This window comes from Hylobates moloch, unplaced genomic scaffold (assembly GCF_009828535.3).
Source record: "Hylobates moloch isolate HMO894 unplaced genomic scaffold, HMol_V3 SCAFFOLD_145, whole genome shotgun sequence".
NCBI classification, from domain to species: Eukaryota; Metazoa; Chordata; class Mammalia; order Primates; family Hylobatidae; genus Hylobates; species Hylobates moloch.
The window spans coordinates 7688-14552 of record NW_026652420.1 but is presented as its reverse complement, the minus strand read 5'-3'; the positions used below and the strand labels follow the sequence as shown (position 1 = coordinate 14552).

Below are 6865 nucleotides of genomic sequence, written 5' to 3'. Positions count from 1 at the left end.
AAAAAAAAAAAAAAAAAAAAAAAGAAAGAAAGAAAAAAAATTAAGAAAAAAAGGCCAGGCACGGGTGGCTCACGCTTATAATCCCAGCACTTTGGGAAGCCGAGGCAGGCAGATCACCTGAGGTCAGGAGTTTGAGACCAACCTGGCCAACATGGCAAAACCCCATCTCTACTAGAAATATAAAAATTAGCCGGATTATACCGGCATGCAGGTATAATCCCAGCCACTCAGAAGGCTGACGCAGGAGAATCGCTTGAACCCGGGGCGTGGGGACTGCAGTGAGCCGAGATTGCGCCGCTGCACCCCAGCCTGGGCAAGAGCGACACTTCGCTCCAGCCTGGGTGAAAAAAAAAAAAGAAAAAAGATGATAGTGTTTTGTTAAGGGAAACCTAGCTTTTTTTTTTTTGGAGACAGGGTCTTGCTAGAGTGTCCCCAGGCTACAGTGCAGTGGCATGATCATAGCTCACGGATCCTTGACCTCCTGCAGCCTCTTGAGCAGCTGGAACCACAGGTATACAACACCACAACCACACTGGCTATTTTTTTATTTTTATTTTGTAGAAATGGGTATTGCTATGTTGACAAGGCTGGTTTTGAACTCCTGGCCTCAAGCGATGCTCCAGCTTCGGAGCTGATGCTGAATCCTAGAATTTTTGATATAAGGTGGCTTCTAGTTATGAATTTTTTTTTTCGAGATGGAGTTTTGCTGTCGTTGCCCTGGCTGGAGTGCAATGGCACAATCTCAGCTCACTGCAACCTCCGCCTCCCAGGTTCAAGCGAGTCTCCTACCTCAGCCTCCTGAGTAGCTGGGATTACAGGCATGCACCACCACGCCCAGCTAATTTTCGTATTTTTAGTAGAGACGGGGTTTTTCCATGTTGGTAAGGCTGGTTTCGAACTCCTGACCTCAAGTGATCCACCCACCTCAGCCTCCCAAAGTGCTGGGATTACAGACGTGAGCCACTGTGCCCAGCCTTGTTCTGAAATTTGAAAATTCTGTGTCTCCAGGGTGGGGAACATCACACACCAGGGCCTGTCGTGGGGTGGGGGGAGCAGGGAGGGATAGCATTAGGAGATATACCTAATGTAAATGACAGGTTAATGGGTGCAGCACATCAACATGGTATATGTATACATACGTAACAAAACTGCAAGTTGTGCACATGTACCCTAGAACTTAAAGTATAATAACAAAAAAAAAAATTGTGTCTCCCTTTTTTTTTTGAGACAGAGTCTCACTCTGCCACCAGGCTGGAGTGCAGTGGCACAATCTTCGCTCACTGCAACCTCCGCCTCCCCGGTTCAAGCGATTCTCCTGCCTCAGCCTCCCAAGTAGCTGGGATTACAGGCACCCGCCACTATGCTAATTTTTTTTTTTTTTTTTTTTTGAGACGGAGTCTCGCTCTGTCACCCAGGCTGGAGTGCAGTGACGCAATCTCGGATCACTGCAAGCTCTGCCTCCTGGGTTCACGCCATTCTCCTGCCTCAGCCTCTCCGAGTAGCTGGGACTACAGGCGCCCGCCACCACGCCCGGCTAATTTTTTTGTATTTTTAGTAGAGACGGGGTTTCACCGTGGTCTCGATCTCCTGACCTCGTGATCCACCCGCCTCGGCCTCCCAAAGTGCTGGGATTACAAGCGTGAGCCACCGCGCCCGGCCATCTCAGCTAATTTTTGTATTTTTAATAGAAACAGAGTTTCACTATATTGGCCAAGCTGGTCTCCAACTCCTGACCTCGTGATCCGCCCACCTCGGCCTCCCAAAGTGCTGGGATTACAGGCATAAGCCACCGCACCCTGCCTATCCTGTGTCTCTCTTAAGTAATTCTTCCCCTCCCAAACCATCAACTCCAAAGGCAACAGAATAAAACAAGACACGGCTCAGAGAGAAGAGATGGGCTCGGCCAGGTGCGGTGGCTCACGCCTGTAATCCTAGCACTTTGGGCAGCCAAGGCGAGTGGGTCACTTGAGGTCAGGAGTTCAAGACCAGCCTGGCCAATATGGTGAAATCCCATCTCTACTAAGAATACAAAAATTAGCTGGGTGTGGTGGTGGGCACCTGTAATCTCAGCTACTCGGGAGGCTGAGGCAGGAGACTCGCTTGAACCCAGGAGGTGGAGGTTGCAGTGAGCCGAGATCACGCCACTGCACTCCAGCTTGGGCAACAGAGCGAGACTCTGTCTCAAAAAAAATAGTGACAGGCAGATAGGCTCCTATACACGAAGGGACATAATTTTGAGCTAATTGAGAACTGAGGCATCTTGATATCCTGCCTCATCCTTGTGCAGCAATAACCCAACCACCGCATGCCGGGTCCCACTTCCAAGTCAGCCCTACATGAATAGAGGATGCAGACAGATCCTGGAGAACCTCAGGCTACTTCTCTTATATCTGAGACCTAGATGGCCCGCCAAGTTCCAGAAACATTAACGAATTCTCAGGATCAGGATGCCTAGCAATGGCTAGCTGACCTCAGACAAAGAGGTTACAGGGAACGGCCAGGTGCGGTGGCTCACACCTGTAATCCCAGCACTTCGGGAGGCTGAGGCGGGTGAATCACGAAGTCAGGAGATTGAGACCATCCTGGCTGACATGGTGAAACCCCATCTCTACTAAAAATACAAAAAAAATTAGCCAGGCGTGGTGGCGGGCGCCTGTAGTCCCAGCTACTCGGGAGCCTGAGGCAGCAGAATGGCGTGAACCAAGGAGGTGGAGCTTGCGGTGAGCTGAGATCGCACCACTGCACTCCAGCCTGTGAGATGGAGTACGACTCCATCTCAAAAAAAAAAAAAAAAAAAAAAGTTACAGAGAACTTCTAGAGGTCGGAATGAGAAGGAGGGACCTGAATTCCTCCTACTCTTGAGTAACCTTGGAGAGGGAAAAGTATCTTTTTGACCCTGAAGAAAACCCTTGTGATCACTGGGCAATCGTTCACATCTGTAATCCCAGCACTTTGGGAGGCCGAGGTGGGAGTATCGCTTGAACTCAGGAGTTTGAGACCAGCCTGGGCAACATATGGAGATCACATCACTACAAAAAATAAAAATAAGGCTAGGCACGGTGGCTCACGCCTGGAATCCCAGCATTTTGGGAGGCTGAGGCGGGCGGATCACAAGGTCAGGAGATCGAGACCATCCTGGCTAACACGGTGAAACCCCATCTCTACTAAAAATACAAAAAGCCGTGTGTAGTGCCGGGCACCTGTAGTCCCAGCTACTCGGGAGGCTGAGGCAGGAGAATGGTGTGAACCCAGAAGGCGGAGCTTGCAGTGAGTGGAGATCGCACCACTGCACTCCAGCCTGGGCGACAGAGCGAGACTCCGTCTCAAAATAAATAAATAAATAAAAATAAAAATAAAATTAGGCCGAGATCAGTGGCTCATGTCTGTAATCCCAGCACTTTGGGGAGGCCAAGGCAGGTGGATCACCTGAGGTTAGGAGTTCGAGACCAGCCTGACCAATATGGTAAAACACCGTCTCTACTAAAATTACAAAAATAGCCGGGCGTGGTGGCGTGCCCCTGTAGTCCCAGCTACTCAGGAGGCTGAGGCAGGAGAACTGCTTGAACCCGGGAGGCAGAGGTTGCAGTGAGCCGAGATCGTGCCACTGCACTCCAGCCTGGGCGACAGAGCAAGACTCTATCTAAAAAATTAATAAATAAAATAAAAAATTTGCCAGGGTAGTAACGCATGCCTGTAGTCCCAGCTACTTGGGAGACTGAATGGGAGGATTACTTAAGTCCGGGAGGTTGAGGCTACAGTTGGCCACAATTGAGCCACTGTACTCCAACCTGGAGGACAAAGCAATATCTTGTCTCAAAAAAACAAAAACAGGCCAGGTGGGGTGGCTCACGCCTGTAATCTCAGCACTTTAGGAGGCCAAGGCGGGTGGACCACCTGAGGTCAGGAGTTTGACCAGCCTGACAAATATGGTGAAACCCCGGATCTACTAAAAATACAGAAATTAGCCAGGCGTGGTGGCATGCGCCTGTAGTCCCAGCTACTGGGGAGGCTGAGGCAGGAGAATCCTTTGAACCCAGGAGGCGGAGGTTGCAGTGAGCCGAGATCGCACCACAGCACTCCAGCCTGGGTGACAGAGCAAGACTCCGTCTCGAGAGAAAACAAAAAACAAAACAAAAAAAAGCCTCTCCTGGTCAAGCCACCCAGGGCCATGAAATATGCAAACTAAGCCATAGCCGTAAGCCAGCTCACCTGAAATCTGTGTCCTAGAAAGTACCAATCCAGACAATCTACAGAGTCTTGAAATAACTGCTTCTAGTTCTAGATTTCACCTCATTGTCCTGTGGGTAGTCCCTCCTTATTGCCCAGCTCCACTGGCAAAGTTGGCCTCTCCTGAGCCTCTTGGATGAACCTGATTTCCATGTCCTCATGCGCCAGGATATGGACTAGGAAAGTTAAATCCAGAGAGAAGGCAGGGCTTGGTAAGATCTGAGCAGCATCCTTGCCTATTCTTCCTGACCAGGGAGAATAACTAGGCAGAGCAATTCATATGCAAGAAAACTTCTAGGTCAAGAGTACTTGGAAGAAGTGACCAGAAATGACCAGAAAAACATTACCTGGGAAAATATTCAAGGAGGAAGAAAAAAAAAAATGCAGGGGCAGTGGCTTTCTTCACCTTGGGTCTCAATCAGCCCTCCTAAGAGCCCTGATATTCTGCTTGCTGCTGAGGCCAGGGCTGCAGAGATTGAGCTGCTGCTGCTTTTTTTTTTTTCTTTTTTTTTGAGACAGAGTCTTGCTCTGTCGCCCAGGCTGGAGTGCAGTGGCATGATCTCTGCCCACTGCAACCTCTGCCTCCCGGATTCAAGCGATTCTCCTGCCTCAGCCTCCCAAGTAGCTGGGATTACAGGTGCACGCCACCACACCCAGCTTTTTTTTTTTTTTTTTTTTTTTTGAGACAGGGTCTTGCCCTGTCACCCAGGCTGGAGTACAGTGGCATGATCTCAGTTCACTGTGACCTCCACCTCCCGGGTTCAAGCAATTCTCCTGCCTCAGTCTCCTGAGTAGCTAGGATTACAGACGTGCACCTCCATGTTCAGCTAGTTTTTGTATTTTTAGTAGAGATGCGCTTTCGCCATGTTGGCCATGCTGGTCTGGAACCCCGGACCTCAGGTGATCCGCTGGCCTTGGCCTCCCAAAGTGCTGGGATTGCAGGCGTGAGCCACTGCGCCAGGCCTGAGCTGCTTCTTTAGTCTCTGGAAAGACTGCGGCTCAGAGATATCAAGACTTTACATGCCATCTCTCCCCTAGTCCCAAGGTCTTCTCTGGACTGGTTCTTTAATTTATCATCTCTCAATCAGAAACGCCTTTACAAAGGATATCAGGATAGTATTTTCTGGTCAAAGATAACTCTTCTCCCAGAACACAGTAGGGTATCTGATGGCATCAGTAACCGCAATTTCATAAAGCAACCAGGTTCCTGCCTGTTTATAGGCAGCTCCAATTGTTGGAAAGTGAGCAAGCGAGGGGAAGCCAGACTTTCTGGAGCTTCCAGCCCTAGTTCTGCCACCCAGGCTTCGGAAGGGCCCCACAAAGTCTGAAATCTACGTGCCCCACCCCCCAAGGCCCCTTCCAGCCCAGGTTCTGGTTTAGCACTAGGCTCAAGAACCTCAGGCCTGAATTCTACTTCCCCGTGCATTAAGTCCCACCTTAACATCCCATTCTTATGAAGTCATCCTGTCCTGCGGGGCAATTCTGTGTTGCTGCTGGGGCCTGGTCACTGATAGAGAAGGGCGTGGGCTGGGCCTACCGGGCAGGAGCCACCTCACCCCATCAGGCCCAGATCCTCTAAGACAAGCCAGGGGTAAAGTCTCCCGTGGAATCCCCTCCCGCCTCATATTCCCTGACCCTGCCCTCCCTGCGAGAACTCTAGTACGGGCTCCACAGAGGTAGCGGTAAGAAACGTACACCTCCGACGAGCAGACAAGCAGGGGGTGTTCACCTACACCCCGGCCGGGCTATGGTCGGGAACCGGGTGAGGGGCCCAAGCCCCGGCTGCGGCAGGCGGGCGCCCTTACCCATGCTGACTCTGGAGCAGGCCGGGTGGCGCTGCCCATCCCCGGATCCTTCGTAGGTGGATAGCAGGACGTGGGGCTGGGGTCTGCCCGCTAGCCAGGCTGCAGAGCTTGCGGGGCTCGCGCAGGCCAGGCCAGGCTAGACGGGGCGGGGCCCTAAGGCCCCATCCGGATGGTCCTGCCCAGAAAAAAAGGCCCGGCCATGGCGCAGGCCGGTGCACCAGCCACCAGCAAGGTACGGCCCAGATAGGCGCCCGGCTGGCTCTCTCTGCGTTACCCCCGGCCGCCGCCTCACAGGACCGGCGGGAGGCGGAGCCGCGCGCGACACATGGCCCGGGCCCCGCGCGGCTTCGGGCCGCCGGGGGGGGGGGGGGGGAGGGGCCGCCCGGGGACTCTCAGCGGAGGCTCCCGGCAGCCTGGAGAGCGGCTCCTGCGGCCCAGCCCCCGCCCCGGCGTGCTGGCCCCGACACTCACCCGAGGGGCTGGCACGATGGCGGCAGCGGCGGCGGCGGCAACCCAGCGCGGTCTGAGACCGACTGTCCCTTCCCCCCTGCCTTCCTTCGCCCGCCCCGCTGCACTCTGGGAGACGCAGTCCCACCGCCCCCCCTTTCCGGCATGAGCGCGCCGAGAGAAAACTACAATTCCCGGCGTGCTATGCGCGGAGGCCCAGACACGGCCCGCAGCGCGGGAGGTGAGGCTAAGCCAGGGAGGGAGGCTGCCGGGGCAAGCCCCTGAGAATTGTGGTCTAGCGGAAGCCTCTGGAATACTAGAGGTTGGCGCCAGGCTAGGGTCAGGGCTTAGTTGTCGCCTGGTCTCAGCTGGCTCGGCCCCGCCCG

At 53.4% G+C, this 6865-nt stretch overlaps 1 protein-coding gene across 2 annotated transcripts in view; it reads right to left on the bottom strand.

The window, feature by feature from the left end:
• The window catches only part of LOC116464044 (nuclear transport factor 2), a 24350-nt gene extending 17757 nt beyond the window's left edge, over window positions 1–6593 (bottom strand). The window contains exon 1 of one of the 2 annotated variants that reach the window (XM_032147309.2): window positions 6504–6593. The gene's annotated coding sequence lies outside the window, so the exon portion shown is untranslated. Of the gene's footprint in view, window positions 1–6032; window positions 6322–6503 lie in introns of those variants that run through there. The other variant, XM_032147310.2, reaches the window with a different exon arrangement.
• Window positions 6594–6865: the final 272 nt, after the last annotated feature.